This window comes from Pleurodeles waltl, chromosome 7 (genome assembly GCF_031143425.1).
Source record: "Pleurodeles waltl isolate 20211129_DDA chromosome 7, aPleWal1.hap1.20221129, whole genome shotgun sequence".
Lineage (NCBI taxonomy): Eukaryota > Metazoa > Chordata > Amphibia > Caudata > Salamandridae > Pleurodeles > Pleurodeles waltl.
Window position 1 is genome coordinate 660,421,844 of NC_090446.1, and position 25,443 is coordinate 660,447,286.

The 25,443-nt window shown below is 44.1% G+C and overlaps 1 protein-coding gene across 1 annotated transcript in view; it reads left to right on the forward strand.

Moving 5' to 3' along the window:
* The window catches only part of MSX2 (msh homeobox 2), a 37,231-nt gene that overhangs the window by 8,605 nt on the left and 3,183 nt on the right, over positions 1 to 25,443 (forward strand). The window lies entirely within an intron of this gene.

Genomic DNA, 25,443 nt, shown 5'->3' on the forward strand with positions numbered 1-25,443 from the left:
CACCACACCGTCACACATCCTTGCTGCACTGAGAAGATGAACCGTGGACGTCACCTCACATGTCTGGTTGAGAGGCTCACCACAGTAGGTGGCTCTCAGACTTCAGAGGAGGAAGAGCAACAAAGATGAAGCAAGGCAAAGGCGCAGATCCATGCATCCATGATCTGGAACGGCCCCCTCTACCCATCATGACTGCCCCAACACTGCTCCAATTTAGGAATAGGATGAAGAGTCGCATCCTTCAAGCAGAGCCCATTTCTGTTCCCAGAACCCACCTACGAGCCCAGTTACGGGATGACTTTGCCTGTGACACTGTACAGCTCTCCACTGCCTTTGGCTAGGTGGGCGCCATTCAAATATCCTATACTTACCTCCTGACCCCACACGGTCAGGTGGGCGCCATTCAAATGTCCTATACTTACCTCCTGACACCACACAGTCACATATTAATTGCTCTGGTGAGGCGGGCCTTACTTACCTCCCGACAGAAACAATGTGTAAAATCACAAGAGAGCAGAGGCGTCTCCTGTGCGTAATGACTATAAGCACACAACATATCCGTCTAGTGACGTCATAGTCCAAGCAGGCCGCGCACTAAGTAAACAGTGGGGCTGAAGCTTGGCTGCCCGCTCACCCCAGCCCCCCTCCCGTGCAGGGTTGAGGCTGAAGGTAGAGACACGGTTGGGAAGTCCGAGCCGAATGGGGGCTGACAAAAAAGGCGGAATAGGGGAGTCTGGCGGAGAACACTACTACAGTACTTTTATCTAATCCAGCGATGTGTATTATTCCAACATGATCGCTGGACCTCCCAAAACCACAGGGCATAAGCGCCCGCCTTAAAAAAAAAAAGAAGATTTGGGGCCATATGTACGAACACATTTTCCCATTGACACAGAATGGGAAAACCGTTTGCTACATCTGGCCCTCAATGTCTTACTAGTGGTAGAAGGCGCCAAACAAATGGTCCTAAGATACAGAGAAACAAGACGGGCCGCTAATTCTGGCCATAGTACTCCTAGGTGAGGAGGGTTTTTCTTACCTAGGCGCCTAAATTAAATGTCATTAACACCAACAATTACTTTAGAAGTAAAATAATGCTATTTTCCATGAGCTTAGACAGACAATGGTTTGGGGAAAAAAAAGTTTGGGAATTAATCTTTGGGGCATTATTTTCTTGAATTTTTCAAACCTTATTTCCATATACTAAGCAATAGGCACATTGCACTACATGGAACGGACTAATGTCATGATATAAAGTAATATGCATTTAATCGAAAATTAAAACAGTGCTGTTTTTATGGCGACGAGGAAAGGTAGAGCCATACATTTGTCTGCAGGCCCCGGTTTGTTCTGCTGGCATCTTCCTGGGGGAGGGGTGGGGGAAGTTGAAGTCCAAACGAAGTTCAAGGGGGTGCTATCGTGTATTTTGATTTATATAGCGCCTGCTGCCCCTGACGAGGCGTTAGAACTTCTTCTTTAATTCTTTGGCTGTGGCACCAGTGGCTACCATACCCCCACTCCTTCTCCCCAAAGTCCATATCTTATAGAAGAGCTTCGAGTGAACCCCCTCTTCCCCGCGGGACGCAGACAGCCCCACCCGGGACGCGCATGGACGTGCGCGTCGTTAGTAACTGCCAAAGGACACACAATGGTGGCTTGTGCAGCCGAGATCACGTCAGTTCTTATGACACTGCGGCCAGTGGCCAGTGCCCTCCCTGAAAGTGGATTTTACAATTAAGGAACACCTGCGTACATAAATACAACTGTTGGGTCATTATAAGGAGGCGATATATTTTTGAAGTGAACTATACTGTTTTAGGTTGGACCACGGAAGTACTTAACGAAAACACAACACTGACATTTATTAAGCGCTGCCTGAGGCCTTGGCAATCGCAGGAAAACAAAAAAACATCTCCTTGCTATTGTGCAATATGCAGCTAAGCACATCAAGTGTGTACAGAGCGTCTCGTGGTATATGAACAGGCTGCTTCCCTCGCATTCTGAGAATTTTCTAAGCGCTTCGAAGCCCGGCCTTTAGGCTGTCAAGCACAGCATGGATCTGTTGATACAATGTCGTCGCAGTGTTGCACTTATACATGTTACTGTTTCTTTGTGGTTGAAACAATACGTCTGAAAGCACTTTTAATTTCCAAGATATTTACATTTTCAGTTAACCACGAAAAAAAGAGTAGCGACCTCAGCATGCACTGGTGAGTACATACAACCGCACACGTGCTGAAACCTCCTCACGCACACACAAGTACCCGTTTTGTGTGTCATAATAAAAGGCTATCCGAGTCGGGTAAAAAACATACAGCACAGCCCCTGTTAAAAACAAACAAACAAACACGCAAAGGCGCCCCGATTTTTGCACCGTAGAGTGATCTGTTACAGATGGCCTGTTATTGGCGGCGACATACCCTTATCATTTTTTTGGTTTAAATAGGCATTTGAACTTGCTATAAACATACTATTTGATAACACCTTCGCATCGTTTCCATCACGTTTAATGGGAATATTCTCACACCAACATTTGGAATGCTACGCTTAGTAGAACATAATTTATTGTTTTAAAAGTCGTTTTTACTGACCCAGGCAGAGGAGCAAACAAATATTTAATATTTTATTACAGTGACCTGAAAGCAAACTTGACATTTCCATTTTAAAAAATGCTTCATATTGAATATAACTTCAGCCAATGACTGGAGTTTAAATTGTTTCAAATTAAAATATCGCTTGGTTAAAAAAATCCTTTACAATTCGTACTTACCCTAACTAGCAATTGAACTAGCGAAAACATTTCCCGTCAGCGACATCTTTAAAAACACAAACGTCCAAAACCACAACAAAACATTTACAAAGTGGTTGAGAGGCTTCGTGGCACTCTCGTAGCGCGTGATTTGACATGCTGCAGTTATAGGAGTGCTGCGCTTGAAGAGGGCGCCTCTGCATCTCATTTATTTGTCAGCGTTTGCTGCAAAGCTCACACCCGCACTTGTGAACACGCTGACACTATAGACTTTCTAGCAGTGCATGCCTTACCAGGCCTAACACCGCCAGGACAGCTCCCATCTCACTGCACCTATTGAATGCTTCGCTTGCACACTGCCGAACACACAGAGCACCCACAGTAGCTTTACTTGGTGTGAGCAGGTCCGAGTATTCATTCAGTATGTGCGCACTGACGCGAGCCGGGTCGAGTGAGCACTGCCCATCGCATCTGCAGAAACAGCAGCACAACTGGCTGTGGCTTTGCACATCTGTGTGCAACAGAGGACCACCTCGTCCTGCCGCACCCGGCTCCCTTGATAGTAATAAGATTCGTGCCGGCCGCTACATCTGCCCTGTACACCGTGGTGTGTATGAGCTGTGTGCACCATGGAGCCCCATGGTGTGCATGAAGTGCATGCACGGTGGAGTCCGAGTGGTGTGTAAGAAGTCCGTGTACCTGGGGTCCCAGTAGTGTGTAAGAAGTGCGTGTACCATGGAGTCCCAGTAGTGTGTAAGAAGTGCGTGCACCATGGAGTCCCAATAGTGGGTAAGAAGTGCGTGCACCATGGAGTCCCAGTGGTGTGTAAGAAGTGCGTGTACAATGGAGTCCCAGTAGTGTGTAAGAAGTGCGTGCACCATGGAGTCCCAGTGATGTGTAAGAAGTGCGTGTACAATGGAGTCCCAGTAGTGTGTAAGAAGTGCGTGCACCATGGAGTCCCAGTGGTGTGTAAGAAGTGCGTGTACAATGGAGTCCCAGTAGTGTGTAAGAAGTGCGTGCACCATGGAGTCCCAGTGGTGTGTAAGAAGTACGTGTACAATGGAGTCCCAGTAGTGTGTCAGAAGTGCGTGCACCGTGGGGTGTCATTGGTGTGTAAGAAGTGAGTGCATTGTGGAACCCCAATGGTGTGTAACAAGTCCGTGTACCTCGGGTCCCAGTAGTGTGTAAGAAGTGTGTGCACCATGGAGTCTCAGTGGTGTGTAAGAAGTGCGTGTACCATGGAGTCCCAGTAGTGTGTAAAAGTGCGTGCACCGTGTGGTGTCATTGGTGTGTAAGAAGTGAGTGTATTGTGGCACCCCAATGGTGTGTAACAAGTCCGTGTACCTGGGGTCCCAGTGATGTGTGAGAAATGGACGCTGGTGTAGGATCCTGCGTGTGTAACATGAACAGCGGTGATTGCTGGTGCGTGCGCGTGTCTGTAATAAACAAACAGGGTTACAGCGTCCTGTGTGGGGGTAATAGATGAATATAAATGAGCGTTATTCCAGGATCTTGACTTTGTGTGTGCGCTCCGCGCCTGCGTGCTTGTGTTTGTGTCTGCGTGTGCAATAAGTGGACATACATGAACACTGCTAAATTACTCTTGTGTGTTTATCTATGTGTGCGTTTGTGTGTGTGTAACAAATGAACTCAAATGAGAAATGCTCGGGGGTCGTGAGTGTGTTTGCAATGCATTTCTAATATTGCTGTGTGTGTTTGCATGTGTAGTTTAGAGACAAGTGTGCGTGTGTGTTCGTGTGTTTGGTTGACTAAGAAAAAATATAACGGTATATAGATCACAAATATATGTGTAACGAACGCAAATATACACTATTGCAGTGTTGTGCGTGTTTATAATAACGAGGCAGTGTTTCCTAAATTCCCACGTGTAATCCCACATGTAGGTTTGATAAACGAACAATGTTTACATGTAATGCATAAATATAGCGAACACTAGTGCAGCACTTTGGAAGCTTTTAGTGATACCTCCCAATGTTAAGGATATCGCAGGCCACGTTGAGTGTGTAATAATTAGATAGTATCACGGTGTCCTATGAGCCTCATAACCGACGAACGAAGAATAGCGTAGTGTCCGGTATGTCTGACAGTAGCCGGACCATGGCCACATCGGTGTCCTATGCAAGCTATTGATAAGCTAACAATATGGCCCCATCTGCAGTCTTCCTCGAAACCTTTGCTCTAAGCGGCGTCCCTCTCACTGCACCGCCTCAGACTTTAGTGACCCCGAAGCACTGTTGTCAAACCACACACGTGTAATTAAGGCAGGCACAATGGGCAGCTTGTGAGCGGATACACTAATCCCATTAATAAAGTCTGCATTACAGGGCAATAAAGAAAATGGCTTAAATTTTAGGAGAAATCCTCTTAGGGGGAATTAACCCGCCCGTCACTGCCCACTTCTGTTTTTTTTTTTTTTTTTTTTTTTTTTTTTTTAATATATAAAGCAAGGAATGTTAATATTGCAATCGTTGGTTTAGCTGCGGATATGTGCACGTCGTCTACTCAATTTTTTAATAGCGTCAATAAATGAAAGCAATTTCACAAGACTAAATAGAGGCAGATTTTTTCTTATTGCAAAACCTACATTTGTGTAAACATCAGTTGTCCATCACAGAGCATCATGTGCTCCGTTCCCTTCATATCCATGTCAGTAAGTGCGAAAATATCTGTACTATGTGAATTTAACTCCGGGTTTACAAGAAGCACTGGGATTTTAGCTACTTAGTAATTGAATGCACTCAGAACTGCGGCGCTAATTCCTAAACACAAGAACAGTGCGAGGTGGCTTAGTGAGTTGAACACTTGCTGCAGACATTGGATGTGATGGGCAGACCATCCTTCTGAGATTGTGAAATTATCTCTGCATTGAGACCCTCACGGGTGAGTAGCCGCGCTTCACAAATCCCTGATTGATTAATAGTAACAACAGTTAAGTACAGCGCTTAAAAGTGACAAGGGCGCTGTTATTAAGTTGCTGCTGTTAGTGTGGCTTTCTGTTCAAGGCAGCAACCCTCGCCTCAACAGCAGCGCCTGTTAGACGGAGCTTAAATGTGTGTTCAGTGTCTGGACTCGGGTTCGGGAACCCCCAAACATTGGGCAAAGGACAGGACGAGTGACCTGCGCTGCATTTCGCCCTCTCCAGCGCGATTTATACTTTTGTCCGTGCCTAGAAACACCCCCAGGGCTGGGGGTGAAGCGTTTCCCATGGTTTCAGATCTTGGTGGGCGAATGAATCGAGGAGGAGAGAGCACTGGTTTGCACAGGATCACACAACGCGGAGAGGAAGGGAGCAGCTGTGATTAGGATGCCGGTCGCCTGCCTCCACTGGTGACATTTGGGGGGCTCGGCCACAACTTCTCCCACGGATGAAAACACAAGGATCTCTCTAACCTGTCCAATATACACCTTCTTGTAACACATTCACATATTCCTATAATCCTTATATAGTACACAAGTGTCTACAGGGTGGACAAAAAGAAAGCCATTAGCCACACGACCCATGTCATAACCGGGACAAACACCAGGGAGTCACAGCAACAAATGGACATATAATTCAGGCAATTCCAATCTCAGCGCGTTTTTTGTTGGCAAAGCGCAACTATCCCCGCCACTTTCGGAATTAAATGTACTCCTTGTGCAGATATTACCCTTTTAACTGCATAAACTATTTCATCTCGTCATGCATTTATTTTTGTGGTGTTGGTTTCCTCAAGGTGTCAAACGGCGCCTTCGGGTATTCCTCCAGCTTCAGGGCGCTTTACATCACAGCGGCTGTGTGAGTGTGCGTGTTTATGTCTTCGCAGCACAGTTGATTGCATGACTCGCCGTACCGTGGGACTCCGTGGGATGTTTCTGCTCCGAATCCGGTGTGGATTTATTATGTAGATGTCCCACAACCTCCCAGGCAGCGGGTCTCGCTCCCGCCCACAGTCCTCGACCCCGGGCACACACCCTCTCACAGCCTGTATGGGTGGGAGTTTATGTGGAAATGACAACAGGCGGCCATTCTGTTCGAAAATCTGAGCCACATGCTGAAAAGTATTACATAAGTCTCATTAAAGATTCTAGTCTGCTTGTACCAAAGTCTCGCACATCCGCTGTTCAGCACTAGGGGCGTAGCTACCAGTGGTGCAGCAGGTGCAATGACACTGGGGCCCTGGAAGGTTGAGGGATGCAGAGCATTTCAGGACTACAATGCTGGGGGACCAGTTCCCATGCTTGGATCATGATGCATGGTATCCTTGCTACATCACTGCTGGCAGGGGCTTTGACTATCCTTTTCCAAAGACTTCTGCCTTTAGTGGCGAATAATGCTCCCGCAGATGGTCCCCTGTGGCCACCATACACTGAGGACCTCATGCACAAGAAACTGGCGCATCGGAAACAATGCACTAGTTTTCTTGCGCCAGCCCTGGGTCCCTAACGACACCAGGGTAGCACTGTATTTATGATATACCGCTCCGTGGTGCATGTTCCACAGATGCATCAGAAATTCTGACGCATCTGTGGCACTAAACTGACACATTGCTGGACTAGCATAAAAAAAATGATGCTACTCAAGCAAGGCATGGAAGGCTCCAATTTTAAGAAAGCCTGCGTCAGTTTAACCCCTGCTCTGAGCAGGCGTTACTTTTTTGGCGCAGTGAAGTCACCGAACGACCTAGGTGAAATGTAGGAAATTTCACTGCACCAGTTCTGCATGGCTTCTAACGTGGGAACGCCCACACTGCATGCATTATATCTGATGCAGGTATAATGTGGCGCAGGACTTTACAAACTGGCGCGGTGGTCCCATTGTGCCAGTTTGTAAAACTGGCACAATGCAGCCAGCCTAAAAAGTGAAGCTTCGGCAGTGCAAGGGGCTTGTGTATAAGCCCCTGTGTCTCCAGAATTCCTGGGACCCTTTGCGCATGCCCTCAACCTTCAAAGGTCAACAGATATTTCTTCTGATAAACTTATAGAGGCTCAGAGTGGCACACAGTCGGCACTCGTTGAAAATTTCACGAATACACAGACGCTGGCGACAAATTCGACCTCCTTGTTCAATTTGGTGGGAATTTAGGTGATTTCCATTTTCGGATGGTGCAAAGTGCGCATTCCCTGCCCCGCCCCTGGCGCTCCCAGCTCTCTGTTTTTCTTCAATTAGAGCAGATTGTAACTGGGCTGGCACCGTCCGAGGTAATAAAAGCCGAGGCGGAGAGCGCTTCTGGGAGTGATTTAAAGTGCAGACAGGAACCACATCCTGCCCGAAATTTGTCAACGCGAAGTCATCCATTTTAAGGGGATTCGTAATTCTTTATGGTAAAGGGAAAAACAATAATTGCCTTCCCTGCTAGCCCGCAGCCCCGCCCTCCCCTCACCCTGATATAATTTAACCCACAACCCGAGCGTTGCTCTGACGCCAATCTGATTTATAACCAGCCCTTGAACACGTCTTAGAACACGTCTTCAACCCAAGCTGCATTTTCTAAATGCACTGCCCGTTTTGTGTGTGCTGGCTTTTGCTGTAGTGATTGCGAAACTCCCATTCACCTCCCAGAGTCTCCTAAAAGAACGCATTCTCTGGACAAAGCGGCTCCTTTTCATTCAGAAGTAATTGCACCACTTAAAGTCTACAACAATGGGCCCCTGACAGGGCGAAACGGCAGTAAAAAGGATTCATGTTATCATAAGTGAACTGCTGGGTAGGTTTGTGCATCTGCTGCAGCGATCTGTGCGCATCCATCACACCCTGGCACCCTACATGTTGTCCATCTCACTACTTTTGTGAGAGTGTGGTTCAGGGGCGTAACAAAGGCCCCGCGGAGATAGGGGCGCGAGATCCAGGGAATCCACGGGCGACAGGCCCCTGAGACCAGGGGGAAGGGGGCTCCCTACAGGTACTTTTTTTGTTAGGCCGCTGGTGTGGCTTACTTTAGCATGAAGTCCATGCGGCCTAAGCAGACACTGGACATCTTGTAAACCTTCCTACTTTTACACTAGTGTAGTTTACTTTAGTATAAGGTCCATGTGGCATAAGCAAACACTGGACATCTTCTAAACCTTCCTACTTTTACACTAGTGTAGTTTACTTTAGTATAAGGTCCTTGTGGCATAAGCAAACACTGGACATCTTCTAAACCTTCCTACTTTTACAATAGTGTAGTTTACTATGAGGTCCATGCTGCATAAGCAGATGCCGGACATCTTGTAAACCTTCCTACTTTTACACTACTGTAGTTTACTTTAGTATAAGGTCCATGTGGCATCAGCAAACACTGGACATCTTCTAAACCTTCCTACTTTTACAATAGTGTAGTTTACTATGAGGTCCATGCTGCATAAGCAGAAGTGGACATCTTGTAAACCTTCCTACTTTTACACTACTGTAGTTTACTTTAGTATAAGGTCCATGTGGCATAAGCAGACGCTGGACATCTTGTAAACCTTCCTACTTTTGCAATAGTGAAGTTTACTTTTAGTATGAGGTCCTTGAGGCCTAAGCAGACGCCGGACATCTTGTAAACCTTCCTACTTTTGCAATAGTGAAGTTTACTTTTAGTATGAGGTCCTTGAGGCCTAAGCAGACGCCGGACATCTTGTAAACCTTCCTACTTTTACAATAGTTTTACAATAGTGATGTTTACTTTAGTGTGAGGTCCATAAGGCATAAGCAGACGTGGAGTGTGTGAGGGGAGGACCTGGCTCAAAAGCAATGAGCCCTGGACAGAATTATGATGAACCCCCCCCCTCTCAACAATGGTAATAAATAGCATATTACACTCTGTGCATATGTTTTTCAACACATGACGGTTTTCATAAACATTTTTTTAAATATTGAAATCCAGCTTGGTGAAAGGGGTAGAGTCCTTCAGTGAATTAAGATCACATTGAAGAGGACTCCTGGTAGCTGAGCTGGTAAATTGTGTGAAGTTATTGGTAGGTGCAGTCATGCAAGGTTCAATATACCGCACTAGCAACAAGAATTCGACTTTGAACCCAAGCAATAAATGTGGGAAAGTGTTTTACAGTTTTTTAAATACACAAATGTTCATGATAAAATGCTGCGGCATAAACAATATATGCAGATACACAGTGTAACAAGCCATGTATTACCATTGCTGTGGGAAGGGATGATGTGACCCATTCCACCCTCGCCTCTCATGAGTCATGGCACAGTGAAGAAAGGTAAAATGTAGCAGATTGCACTTTGCATATTATTTTTCAAAAGAACGTGGCAATTGACGTAATTCAGTTGAATATTGTGCCTTGCTATTTGTTTGCAGCAGGTAGGCTGATATTTTCATGTTTTGTTAGTTACTTGGTTTTTAATAAGAAGGTTTTTGCTGTTTAACGTCAGTGCTTTGTCCATCTAACAATTGGCGACTAATTGCATAAAGTGTTGGGGTTTTGTTTACACACGAGAATGTTGATTGAACAAAATGAAATAAGATGATGCTATGGTTGTCCAAAGGCATCATAATTCATAGACACCAATTGGCTGATGAGAAAACAGCCAGAAAAAGAAAGTCCTTCCTAGGCTTCTCATTGGTTGAAGTCCTTATTCCAGAGATAAGAGGTCAGTCCCACAAATTACGGTTCCAGCCTGCTGCCGTTTGTGCTTTAGTAAGAGTCAACCAATGAGAGAGAGAGAGGGGAATGGGTGAGGTGCTTGGGAGCCTGTGGCAGTGCAGGTTTAATTTTATAACACATTCATTTATATAGAGGTTTTATTGTACAGTCAAAGCAGATTTAGTGGAAATGAAGATGTGATCACAATGACAACAACAGCACAGCAGGGGCAAGAGTGACATACAGAGAAGGAAAGGAGATGGGAGAGCACCCGTGAGAGAACAGGAGAGCAGTCGCATCAGGAAGAGAAGAAGCTACTACTCAAGTCGGCCATGTTGGTTTGGGAAACGTTCTCTACTGACGCCACCAGGCAAGGCGCTCTGTGCCAGACTGGAAAGGAGGTGAAGGGCACAGTCTGCAATTGATTAATATTACAAATAAAATATGACAACCATGGTTAGAGAGAGGCTGGAAACACTGGGCAGAGGCTGAGCTAGCGTCAGAGGATGCGGGGGAGCCCCTCAAACTGAAACTCTCCTTTACAGAAATTAAACCACTTTCATTGGCAAAGCTGCTGAACTGTGACCCACTGGGGTCTAGCTAACAATTATATACAACCATGGCTTAAAATGTTATGAAATAACCGCCGCTGAGCATCAAACATTAGTTTAAATGACACTTAAAAAAGTAACTGCCACTAACTGTCTTTGTGATGGGGCAGGAAAACCAGGACTGGCTTTATATCACCAACATAGCCTGGAACCAGCTGATGGCATGGACCTTAGACGACAGACGTTATTATTTCCCAGCTTAATGGAGCGCCTTTTATCTACCTCAGTGTGATTAAAGCACGAGTCAATTCTTCTGTGTATGTATATGGTATTTGTAAAGCACAAACCTGACCAAAAGGCATGGGAGTACTGTATAAATGAAAACCAGCTTAACGATTAATAAGAAAATAAGCTGGTGATGGGCGATTGCTGCATTCTGATTTGTTCAAGGTCTTTGTGAGTCTTCAATTCTTTCCTAAATCGGAGCAGTGTTGGGGCGGTCTTGAGGGCTGTGGGGACTGCATGTCCAGTTACAGTCCTCGGCCCATACATGGGCTCCTGCCACACCCTCAGCCTCCTGGCTCAGTCACCGTAGATATTCATCCAAAGTCAGCAGGTACGCAGCTGTGGATTTGCATTAAATGTTAATCACCTTTAAAATAAAATAACTATTGCCGTACCTGTGGGAAGTGGCGCTTTCTCATCACATCGTGCAGAATAAAAAAGCACATTTCTCAAACATATGTATTTTCACTGCTTCTCATCCCAGATTCCACAACTGCTCTCGTCAACCATTGTAGGAGAAGCTGGCACTCATGATATTGCTAATTTTCACAATATGAACTGAGCTCCCGGAGAAAACCTAGATCGAAAAGCACAAAAACTACAAGAATGTTGGCTCAAAAATATAGCTTAGCAAACATTTTTACCGCTTAATAGCAACCAGTACATTTGGTTTACCATTTTACATTACGTTTATACTAATTGTCTATTTTTTCCTCATCCAATTTGTTATGGAGCAAAAAAAACATGTCTTTGAATTATTATGACGTGGGTGTGTGCCACATCTTTTTCTCACTCCTTAGACTACTTAGGTAACTCACAAGCATTTTGTACCCATACGTAATGTCTGCAGCTTCCGAGAACTAAGGGCAGTACACAAATAGAAAACTGAGTCATTTGGCACATGTTGTAGAATTGATTTAATACCCTCTTTTAACTCTAGTCCTCCTATGCTTGGTGGACTTCTTAACAGAGGAAAGTTCTAAAAATACGTCTGCTCTTAAAACAAAATAAACACCAAACCCTACTAAGTCAAAATAATATGTTTTGAAGAGAAGCATATTTTGTTTAGACAACAAATTAAGAGGGACAGCCAAGCCAGAGCGAGCTAAGGGTCAAATCTAAAAGCCTGATCTGGATCTGAGTCTTGAAAATAACTGTCAAGTAAATCATGCAACAAACATGCACATTCAAATATGATGTGGTATTTTCAAAATTCAAAAAAGTGTGCCTAAGGTGCAAACAGGTCTCTCCATAGTACATCAGATTGTATCACTACCTTCAAGTATTCTATTATAATTAAGCATTTTGAGGCAAGAATCTTTCCTGTGCACCCCCTCCCATCCCCCTTCTCCTGGCCTGATAACAATGTTATTGCTGAACTAAGAGGCAACTCGTTTGTCATGTGTATTCTATATGTAGCCTGGATTCTTATTTCAGATGAGGCAGCATTAAGGCTATTAAACCAAGTTTTTGTATAATGCTCTTCCCGAGCTCCTTTATTTTAAGATGATCTGATACACCATAATGAACAAAAAAGATACTGAAATAAAGCATTTTCCTAGAATCACACAATGTGGTCAATCCAAGCCAGAACTGATTCCTGATTTTCCAGATTCATGCTCATTCAAAACAGTCCCTAAATGGGATTTCTTTCTGACATTAAAGGTTAACGCTGTGTCCTTAATTCTGTGAGTATTTAATTCGAGCTGGGTGACAGGCTGAATCCACATTGTTTTGACAGTTTTACATAGTGCCAACCTTGCTCAAGGACATAAGAGCATTCCTGAACAGGCAACGATTATGTTGCTTTTTTTTCAGCACAAGGAGCTGTACCAGGATTCACAAAATGCTGCGCTGATGCCAGGATTCGGAACTGGTTCCCCATGTTACATGACTGGCAGTTGTAGCTACCAGACAACATCTATGTTGAAGATTGGCTCATTTGTGGGTCAAGTTTCCAAGAGTCACTTGATCCGAGTCAGACCCAGGCATCTGTCTCAAGCCTGGTTGGAGCTCTCTTTGGTTCACCCACCTTTGTGTGAAATGTGCAACCCAACTCACTGCAGTTTGTCATGCAACCTGTGTAGCAAGAGGTTGCATCATACACAGGGCCACTGGAATTATGCAGTTGTGCGGCCGTGGCAATTTTTGCATAGTTGTAGATTTACCACATTTGTCACGTAATTCATCCTCTGTTGCATAATCTGCAGAGTTTAACAAAAAAAAAAATGTGTTCATAGCTCAAATGGTTCAAAAGTTACTAAAATTGTAGCGACATATGGTGTTGCCCAGTGGAAGACCGGTTACAAAGGTTGACAGGTCACCTTTCTGTAGCTTATTGCTATTTTTAGGTGTTAAACTGGTATTAATGAGATGCAATTTGTGCCCAGCCAGTATGAACAAGTTTTAGAAATACAAAATAATGATGTAATACTATCACAAAATGTGCTGCATAATTTGCCATAACCTTGACGCATTTTGTGGCACTCCCTTGCCACATAATTCCAATTTCCTGATCATATATCATCCTTTTGCAGGTGGTGCAAAATGACTTTTCTAATGAATAGTAGTTAAACAGATGGTATATGGGACCCCCTGTATTTGCCTTGGTTCCAATGGTAGAGGCAGGTTTTGGTGCCAGAGGGGACGAAAAGCTCAACACAAGGTATCCGTCTGCTTGTCTATCTGTCCGTCTTATCTTGTCTATCTCCATCCATCTCCTTGCCCTGCACAGAGCTACCTCGGGAACAGAGACCCTGCACCTTCTGCACTCTGGTAAATGACCGTGGACCCCCTGCCCTTCCTGGACCAGAACGCACATATGTTCAGCTGTAGAACTGCACAACAAAATATAAAAACTGCACACATTGCAAAAAAAAAAATGTATATTTAGAAATGGAGACATTTTCATTGGGAAAATCCAAGGACTTTGCCTGCTTTTGCAAATGAATTGTTTGTATTATAATTTTACATGCACCATGTTCGGGGTGCCAGTCCACCAGCCCTTGCATGGAGAGTGTGAAGGCTGTGTGTGGTGGGGGCACCCTCTGTGACCTCCCCCATTGCTCCGGGCCTGCTGACTGGAGAAAGCAGAAGCCAGCTCTCTGAGGGGAGGCTTCTAAGCGCTGCTCGGGTTGCGGGGACTTACACTCCGCTCTCAGAGGCGGGAGCTCAGACAGAACCTGTCATCGAAAGAGTGCCTTTCTCTGCTACGCACTCCGTTCCCGCTTAACCCGTTCGGGTCGCAGGACGTGCCCTCAGCCTTCCCCAGTCACTCTATATGTCAAGAAGCGCCCTGATGCCTCAATCGAATATGTTTGGCGCTGAACACAATGAATAAGGTACCTGCTTTTTAACTCTAGGATAACGCATAAAATGTAGCACGCGTTCGGGTTCCATAATGATAACAAAAATCAGGGTCACCGAGTAAGAGGGTCGAGTGTGATAAATTGTTAAACTACAGTTTTACGTCATTGCGAGATGAATCGACACAAGCCGTGCAGGCGCGGTAATGCAGGGTGGAACCCACGCCCACTGGCTAGAACGCCGCACAACTGACATCCGTGGAAGAGACTCCGGCGTGATATACATGTGATATTACCCGAACACAGTTACTCATTTATCCAAGAATGAGTGCCGGTGCTCAAAGCTTCTCTCCGACTGCTAAAAATCGGTGAACTAAATGCCAAAGCCGTGTAGTCTTGAACTCACCACGGGTCTCTTTAGTCCAGTACCGGACTTCTTAAAAGTAGCATCCTGGCTAATGAACGGTCACATGGTGCTGTAATACTCAGAGGAGTGATGCGCTAACATCACTAGACCCACCCGTGTATGCGATTAGACCAGAATATTTGTTTCACAGTTTTACTTTTTTTTTGTAATTAAATAAAGTTAATTTTATACAACTGTTAGCTTTCCCTTTGTTTGTAAGCAAAATGGGTATCGCCAAACATGGAAAAAGTAAGCTTCACTCAAGGCAATATTAACACGCCAAAGTTGCGACCTGGATTATGAATTCCAAAAGTGTGCCCAATTAACTTTCTCACATCTCCCCAACAGATCTTTTGTTTACATTTTAAACTCAAACCTGCGCACATACATTGAGTATATGTTCATATTTCTATACAAAGTTTAGGGAGTGTGAAACGAAGCATCCCTCCAGCTTCTTAAATCATTATATTATTTTTTATTAAATTAAGGAGACGCCAGCAGGATGTTCCGTGGATTGTACCTCCGGACAAGGGAGGAGAGAAAGGGGGGGGGGGTTATTGTTTCCTCTGCAGAGTTATCGAGTTTCCTGTCCCCTGTAAATGTGCAGAGCTCACCCAGTGCTGCAAGTCCCTTCCCTTCCCTTCCGGGCACTCTTTCCCTGCACTAATAATGAAAAAATGCAGCCTTCAGAATGCAAGAAAGATAGCAGGACTGAGTGAAATGCCTCCTTCCGATTTTGTACCTAATTGGGCGCGTTTGTGCGTATGTATATAGCGCCAAAAGTATATAGCGCCAAAAGCTAGCAGTGCAAATGCAGAGAGGCCTAAGTGGTATGCTGGGTTAAAATCGGACCACACATTCAGCTCCTCTTCAAACAGTGCCCTCCTGAAAAACTGTTGTGGACAATTGCAGTTTGCACAAACCCGAAAGTGCTTATTTCTCTGGCCTCTAAGCACTTTGAGATGCTGAAGATGCTGTATCTCTTTTTTCCGAAACAGAAAGCGAAGCATCTCTGTTAAAATTACTTCAACTAGGCTTCTGCCAGGGATTAGAGGCTGAAGCAGTTGGTTAACCACGACACGTGTTAAGTTGACGTATTTGAAGAGGCATTAAAAATGTATGTGCGCGCGGGTAAACAGATGACACTCGCTGTTCAAACCACACACACCAGACCCGGAGGAGCTCGGCTCACCACAGTTCTGGAGCAGATGCTTAAGCCGCCCATCTTATAACGGGTTCTAATTCAAACGTTGGCACTTGTCCAAAGTGTGTGATCCTGGACAAAGCACTACATCCCCCAGTGTCCCAAACCCCTTATATGCAAACCCTGAGAGAGCCGGAGACAGGCAGGAGCCCACACCGAGTGAAAGGAGTACAGCATAAGGTCAGCCGGACCTACAATAGGCACCTTTTGCCTGAACCCCGAGAAAACAGAGGTCAGAAGGCACTGGTGTAATTGGCGACATGAAAACAAACAGAAAAGAAAAGAACCAAACATGAGAGATGGTAGAAGTAGAGGAACAGAGGAAGTCAGTAAGGCATCACAGTTAAGCTGGACAAACAATTACATGATCGATAAAGTACCAGCAGTGGAACTAATAATGAGACGCCTTCCGTTATTCAAGTATCGCGATACTGTTCCATTTAATGTTTGCGATTGTACTTTCAATACTATCAATTAGAACTTTAATCTAGCGCTTCTGCCGAAGTTATGCGCTTGGTAGGGTTGCGAACTTGTCATAAAGCCTTTCTTTTGCGGGGTGCGCTTGAAAGAGTCTCAAAAACCTTAACTGCTGTTGGTGGGAGCTGCGTTAAGTTGGGTGGGTGTGTTGTCATCTCCACGTTCCCCATTACGTTCCACAGACGCCTCCGCTCGTCTCTATTGTTTCGTTATTTTGCCTTGTTACACACAAGACGCATTTTCTTTCACAGGGAGATGTCGTGAGCTCCCCAAACGCTCACTGTTAGACAGGGGAGGCCACTTTGTCTGTTGGACTGACTCTAACGTCTAATACGTCGGTGGACCAGACAGAAAGCAGTCTGTGCCAGCATTGTCTAAAGAACATCTGCCCTTCGGCCTATATATTTTTCTAATATTACAAAACGTAAGAAATAATCCGGAAACACAGTGAAGTGAACACAAATCACAAGGATTGCTAAGAGAGCACCGATATCATTATCGATTCTGGGCTCCAGGGGCATGCGTGCGTGACGTGGAGAATGACGCATCCCTGCGGTGCAAGATTGATTTCACAGAATAGCTGGGCTGATGCCTGTTGTTGTGATCCGTTGTAATGTCAGTGGTGTTGTTTAACCTCTAGAGCCGATAAAATAAGTATCGTTGATTGGGTCTGAACAGCATACCACAAACAACTGGACAACACTTTCTGCACCTTGAAAACATGATTTTGCTCCAAAGCTATGTAGGTCAACTGATAACAAACTGACCACAATCTCGTCCAAGTGTTTCAACTTATTTTGTGAAATATTTTGGATATAAATACTTTCTCGGTTTTATGTTCGCTTCCTGCAGTACAATTACTGTCCTGTCCACAAGAATACGATGCTTAACACGTAAATTCCAGTTGCTCTGTTTTAATCACATACATTTCCAAGTCACCTAAAGGCTAAGCCACAGTCTAAAATAAGAACCTCATTTTGAGGATTTTTCTGCAGATGTGTTTTAAAAGAGTCTCTGCCTTATTTGACATTTTACAGAATATTTTCCTTTTTATGCCATCACATTAAATTCTAGGTCGTGCATTTGCCCAATACTTACTTTAATGGGTGATTTGCAACCTTTGCACAGTCCTGTTCAAAGCTTCCGAAAGGTTACTAAGTCTTATGCTTTCCCACATTAGCCGAAACTTCTGAGTTTTTGTGGCAATGTATTTCGCAAACTGTATACCTACTACAGTGTACTTTTGCCAGTGTGCTTAGAAAAATTCTGTAAAAAGTTTCTTGCAGAGAAAAAATACCTGAATTTTTAATTGTGACTTGGTTCGATATGAGTGCAAATGACCTTGCAATGCACAGCAAATCTACGCAGAGGCTAAGGCAAAGGGAAATCAGCAGCGTTTTAAAATATATAAACAAAACTTCGTTGGTGACAAAAATCTTTACACAAATATAACTTTCAGCGGAAGTGAAGCAAATATTAAAGTCCTGAAAAGTTCCTAGTGCTTCCAATATTGGAATATCACAGTGCCTAGGAGGCCTGTCAGTTGTTAACATATAAGGACAAAAGTTCCTCCAACGTGTCCGTCTGTGAGCAAGTACAGTGAGAGTAATTGAAAACACTGACATGTGGCCAATAGAGCTATGTGCGATTTGTATTGCACAATCCTAATCATGAGTAGATCCCAATTTCTAGCCTACCCCAGTTTGCTTAATTTTCTACTGTCCTTGCGTCAACTGCCCGTCTTCCAGAGCAGAGCTAGTTCAAGCAGAAAAAGTTATTGTATCTATATAGTGCCTTCTTACCCAGACGAGGCGTTGAAGCACTATTCATTGAGAAACATGCTACTCCAGAATCCAAAGGTTTAGTGGTGGATTAGTATAGATAAATATAGGTTAAACGGAGGGGTGGACATGTCAGACTGTTAGTTTGATTGAATAGGATAAAGTAAGGAGAGAGGAGGCAAGAATCCAAGTCCAAGAAATGTCTTAATGGGATTTGTGTATTTCATGTGCAGTCTAAAAGCAACGGGTGGGGAACTGCAGCAAGACTGGTCACATATCAAACCAGACAGACATTTACTCATGCCACATCTGGCTGATTATGTAAAGGACCCGATGCAAGCCAAAATTCTTGTGTTAGAGAATATACCATTCTCTGGCCGTATTTATTACAGCTCATAAACACGACAAATGTTTAGTTTTCATATAATGTTAAAATATGTACAGTACATCATAGTGATTGTCACATGGGCATAACTAATACATTACATTGCCTAACAAATACTCCATAGCTAATACATTAAATTTCATAGCAGATGAGTTATGGTTGACTACCTCTCAGGCCCTTGTGGCATCAACAGATTCAAGTGACTTGGACCCAGGACAAAACCCCACTAGTCCCTCCATAAATCGTCCCCTACAAGCCGAACTCCCCTTCCCCTTCAAGACAGAGGGAGCGTGGGCCAGCATAATAGCTGTTTCCCCAAACAACCATGCCAGAGGAAGACAGAGCTGGTTCAAGCAGAAATTATAATTGTTTCTTCATAGAGCCTAGTACCCCAGACAAGGTGTCAAAGTGCTTTTTGTCGAGAAGCATGCAATTCTGGAACCCAAAGGATTAGTGGTGGATTAGTATAGGGAAATATAAATTATTAATCTGAGGGGTAGACATGTTACACTGTTAGTTTGATTGAATAGGATGAAGTAGGGATAGAGGAGGCAAGAATCCAAGTCTAAGAAATGTCTTGAGGGGATATGTGTATTTCAAGTGCAGTCTACTAACAATGTTCAATGCATGACTTTTAAAAACTCGACAGTGGATTTTGGATGGGAAAGTATGCAAGATCCTTTATAATCACAATCAGATGGTGAGAATAGGTCTTTTTGTGATTAACAGGAAAGCCTTGATATTCACCTTGGCACCCACCCTTGTATATTATTCAGAAAGCCTTTTATTCTTGTGGGAATCACACATACTAAGCAAGAAAACTAAACTTTGCAACTTCCCCTACCAGCAGTGAAACAAAACTTGAAACTTGTGGGAGCTCCCCTGCAAAGTATATGATGGGGCCGACTTAGTTATGAGCTCTCAGGCCCGAGTACTGTGCCGAGGAGGCCCTCTAAAGCTAGGCCCTCACTCATCCCGCTGCGGGGCCTAGGGGGCCTTTGCTATTCTGGAAACATCCATTACAATGACTCTGGAACAACGATTATCCGAGCAACGCAAGGGTAACCCTGCTTGCTGGAACAACAACTGCTTTTTTCTCTGCCTTAACAATGCTTGTTGTGAATAATATATATGCATGGTTAAGGCAGAGAAAAAGGCAGAGTGGATCGGGAGAGGATGCGGTCAGATAAGTGGGTTTGGGTCAGGGTTGAAGGTTAGTTTGTAGGAGTGGGAGGGTGGATTAAGGGCTTGGGGTGGAAGGTCAGGGTAGTTTGGTTTTCTAGGTGCAGTGGCGGGGGGATCGGGGTAGTTCTATTTTTGGTGGGGGGTGGTGGTATTTTTGTTTTTGTGGTGGGGCGGGGTAGTTTTGTTTTTGGGGGTCGGGGTTGGTGATCGGGGTAGTTTTGTTTTTGGGGTGGGGGCATCGGGGTAGTTTGGTTTGTGGGGGTGGGGGATCGAGGTAGGGGCATGGTGGTGGGTAGGTTGTTTTTAGGGCGGGTGGGGAGGTCGGGGAAGGGTTTAGGGCTCAGGATAGAAGGGAGGTATCCGGGGTAGTTTTGTTTTAGGGTTGGTGGGTGTCAGGGTAGTTTTAGTATTAGGGGTGGGGTACGTCTGGGCCTTAGGGCAGGTGGGGGGTGGCATGGTAGAACCAGGCATACCGTTCCCACACATGCCTTGACTAGGCATGCTTTTAGAATGAATAATCATTGTAAAGGCATGCATGGTAAAGGCATTTGTCATAACAACGCGGTCGTTGTTCCAAACACGTTGTTTAGGCATGCGTGGTTTCAGCATTTGTTGTTCCATCATTCATTCTTGCTACGCCAGTGTCCCCCACCCCTAGTGGTGACGAAAGAGGCTAGTTATTTAGTTTGTTTGATTAGCCTTTCCTTGCACAATCACCCTGCCGAATACAGTTTGGAAGCCTACCTCAGCAGAAAGTCAGTAGCACTTCCTGCTGGGCCTCAGGTTAAAATCTGAGGAGGACTGTAACGAACCCCCAAAGTGCCATTCACACAGCACAGTGCTCACTGTTCACTATAAACAGGGCCACTGGAAGTATGGGGAATGAGAGGGCCAAATTATGCATCAAGGTTGAGTAAATTATGCAGCAAGAAAATACAAATTACTTCATTATTGTCTCATTTTTACACTTATTGACACTGTTTGGGCATTGGTTGCACCTCATTAGTACCAGTTTAACACCTAGTGAAGAAATAAGCAACAGTAATTTGACAAGTCAACCTTTGCAACGTGACTTCCACTGTGCAGCAATACGCTGCTGTGTTTTTAGTAACTTTAGAACTGTTTGAGCTCGAAACAATTTTTTTGTTAAAATCTGTTGATTATGCAGCAGATAATAGATTATTTGGCAAATGTACAATTATGCAAAAAAGCTACCGCTGCACAATTGCATAATTCCAGTGGCCCCAACTATAAATGCACCCCATGCTGTCACTGTTTATAAAACATCAGCTAGCTTTGGACAGTCAACGTGTTTAAACTTAGTAGGAATATGTTGGGTATGATATATAAAAATGTAAAAGGGATGTGTAAAAAGACTTCTTCAGCAGCTCTGTAAACTTTTTTTGTGATCTCTGTGAGAGTTCTGAGCTTTACAAGTTAATAAAACAAGCATTGACAAATCCAAAAGGTTGTTTTTGAAAGTCTTTAGCTGAACTTTGTCTTTACTGATGCTTATCATAGATCTGAACAGCATCAGCAAAAAAGCAGAAAAAATGCCCAGCAGGACAGAGAAGCGCAGGAGAAGCAATGGACAAGCATAGCAATGTGGAAAGCGCAGGGATAAGTTGTGAGAGGGGGAAGCACCACAGGTAGAAGTGATTCCCATGAGGTGCTGAAAAAAATTAGTTATTCGATATTAGCCATGGAAGGATACAAAATCATCCATTCACAAGAATGGCGAAGAAACCATGCTCCAAGGAACTGACATACAGAAGCAGAGGAAGGAAAGCCATTAAATAAGAAGCAAGCCAATGAGATTAACAAGAAAACTAACCAATGATAAGCAATGGATTGATCCATAACCCACTCTTAAGTATACTTTTGTACACAATAAGTCTTTCAGCAACATATAGCTAAACCTGTGTTTAAGTGATACTCAAAAAGGAGGCATAATATGTCTGCTAAATGTAGTTTTGAAAGGGGAAAGCCTTATTTCAGGGGGATTCTTATAAGAAAATGTTATTGTGTGAACACTTTCTCACAAATTTGGGTTTGTGCAGAAAGAAAATCTGGCAATTCAAGTTATGTTAAATTAAACTTTGGAATCTCCACAAACTTTCCAGTCTAAATGCTGTGGTGCTGAAGATTTACACCAGCATGGCACTCTCACCCTCTCCGTTCACCACATATTCCAGATCTCAACCAAAAGCATAAGGCTGTCAATGCAATATCTGAAATAGATGCAGTAATCTGTCTCTGTAAGGTCTCACTCAGCACCATCCACCTTCTCTGAAGATCTTTAGAACCATTTACTGTAAGTCTTGAATTTCACTGCCAACATTGTTTCAGTTTGAAATACTTAAATCATATACATACCATTATCAGATTTTATGTTTTTGATTATTGCACCAGGAACAGGGGAATTATACGCAAGGATGTGAGAATTAAAAACACTAACGAGTCTAGGAGTTTCAAGAAACTATAGGAGTTTCAGACAATTGGGGTTCCCTTGAGAACACCATAACGATGTCCAGGGATTCTTAAGGGTAAGGAATAAAGGTATATGTTAGAGGAAACGTCCTGTGAACAAGACCACTCGAATTATGCTGCTTTAGCTGACCATATTATTTATGTAGCAAGTCTGAAATGCGTCAAGGGAACGCAGATAATGTAGCCAAGGAAGTCGAATATTACAGCATAATATGAGACTATAGGCAGAATTTACAGCACATTCCATACTTTTTACCAGCTACCTCCTCATTTCAACGTACACTGATTTAAAATGGATTCTGATTCTATAAAAGATACACTATGAAGGAAAAATAATATCAAACTAGACTCCTCACTACAACAAACAGCAGCTAAAGGGGACAAGTTAAGTTTTTCAGAGTGTCTTGTGCAGCCAGAAAACATTTTAGAGGGTAAAATCTGAAAGCTGTGAGGCATTTTAATTGCAGGTGGAAAAAGAAGAGTCCGCAGAATCAAGTCGTTCCAATAGCCCTACATTTGACCTATTGATAATACTCATTGGTATCAGCAGGAGCAGCTAAATTGTGAAATCATCCAGCTCAGAGGCTAACAACTGGCCCCATGGTTCAGCATCCTTGCGTTGAACAGAGAAAATGGGTTGTACGATAGGAGCCCTACTATAGCGGTGGGATGAGTTTACTTTACCAAAAAGCAAAACTAATGCATTTTTTTATTTTTGCAAAACCCAATCTGCAATAATTTAGGAAACTTTGCAGTGTTTATTCGAAACAACATAGTTCGCATTCTGTTGTTTCGTTGATTCCCTGTGGTCTTTCCTAATGCACGAGTAGAGAAAGGAAGAACAAACTAATACCGAAGTATCTATTGCAAAATATCTTGTTGCTTATATTGATGCTGGGTCATTGCTGCTGATTCCCTTTCCACCTCTTCGGAGTGTAGTAAATCGTTGAAACATTAAAACAGTTTTGCAACTGAGATTAAAAAAAAACACCAATGTTAACAATGGCATCATATTAAATTAATGTTTTTGCCATTAGTTGCTGTCAAATGTCACTCCTGGGAGTGAAAAGCCACTTTAAATTGTTATTGTCAGTTGCAGCATTATACAAGTTTGTCAGACAACAAAGATTTTCTGCCAGCCTTCGGTGCCTGTGGTTTTACTAAAACATTAGCCTAATCACAGAAATGTTCTCTTATTTCTGAAGTTCATGGTGCACATCTCAACTTGTTTGAGCTAAAAATATTAAAAGCATGTCCTAACTCAGAGCTGTGTGCTGTATATTCTGGAATGACACCCTGTATCCACCAAGATTGTCCCGACCCTGCTCCAATTTAGGAAAGAGCTGAGGACACTCCTTTCTAAAGAACGCTAGGTCACAGTGTGGCACAAGTCCACTTTGTGGTAAGAAGCCAGCTACACCTCGATTGACACTTAGAAATGATTATTGCCTTTGACCTAGTACAGCCCTCTGATGCCATTCGGCTAGGTTCAGGCTATAGAAATACCACATACATACTTACATCCATAATTCTGCTGTACATCCTGGCAGAATAGCCACAATTACAAAGGAAATAGCTCTTCATAGTTCCAAGTAGATTTGTGCTTAATGTGGGATATGTGAAATAGCCCACGATGCAGAAACTCTGGATTGCGCTATCATTCTGCAACTGAGTAGTTTCATTCACTTTTATTACAGTCAAGAGTTTGTCTCTCTTTTCACGTTTTGACCTCAATATATTTGAGTGAAGCCGGTGTTCACATTTTTGTCAGTGGTTTCCTCGACATGTCATTCAGTTCCTGAAGCAGCTACTTTGAGGTGGAATAACTCTTCTTAGACAATAGGAATGGAACTGACCTGTTGGCTTGGAGACCTTCACTGCTGATGTGGTAGCCTGCTCTCCGGGCTGGTAATCAGAGGCCCTGGTTTCCCTTTTCCCCATTTTCCCTGGTTTACGTCTGGTTGTCAGTGGGTTGACTGGTTGGGGTGTCCCCGTGTGAACCAGTCTGGCTGGGGGTGCCTGGCCTGCACTTTGTGGCATGGTAAGATTCCCATCTCCTGGCCTCATTATTATAGCCGGTACCATCTTGCCACTCTGGACCCCCCACAAAGGGGGTAGCTATGGGGCTTTTGCCATCAGCCTGCACCTTTTGGAGCCCCATATTCCAGTAATGGGATGTATTAAAAATATTTAAAATCGGCCTGACCTGTTCGTTGCCAGTATTGTGTTTTCCTCTCCCGCCAGACTTTTTGTCCTATAAGAATTACAAACCACAGCGGTCCCAGGAAAGTTTTTGCCCCAAACTGAACGGGTGCTTCTGACAAAGCCTCTTGTTTCTTCCGTGCTCCGCCCCATTAGTTGCATCTCGTTTTAGGATGGGAGGTGGTTTCATCGTTCTTCTCGTGTTAGTGTGTCAGATTAGGACCCCCTCCTCCATGTGATAGATTGTAATATCGCCGACACTGGCGGAAACAGGACTGAGGCAATGACTTGTTTTGCATCAATTACAGACAGGGTAAAACTAGTTAGCCCAATGCTGGTTTATACAGTTGAACTGAGTGTGGAAAAAGACGGCAGCACTTTGTGGCTGTGACAACGCACTTAACACACTGATGGTAAATTTGCAACCGGCAGACGAGGGAACACCCCTCCTCACGCGCGGCCCCTTGCCTTCTCCCTGTTTCTGCCGGTTTGCGATGGTCTCCTCCTGTGGACTCCTCGTCATTCACGTCCCACACCTGATACCCTTCCGTGTCTTGTTTTCCCATGCCCACTGAATTATACTAACACTTAAGTTCATTCCTACCCCATCCAGGCAAATCATTTTCAGCATACCCCCTCAGTCCGGCTCTGCCATAGCCGCTACTCCTTCCTCCCTGCCCCCAGGTCTTCCGTATACCTTCTTGTAATAGCTTCTGCCTGAAACAGAGCTGTCTTTGTGCTACGACTTTCTCTCTCCACGCCACCTCCCCCCAAGCCGAACCTCCTGCTTGTCTTTGCCTCATCCAATGCAGTTCCTTCCAATACTCCAACTCAGACTTACGCAACTCATC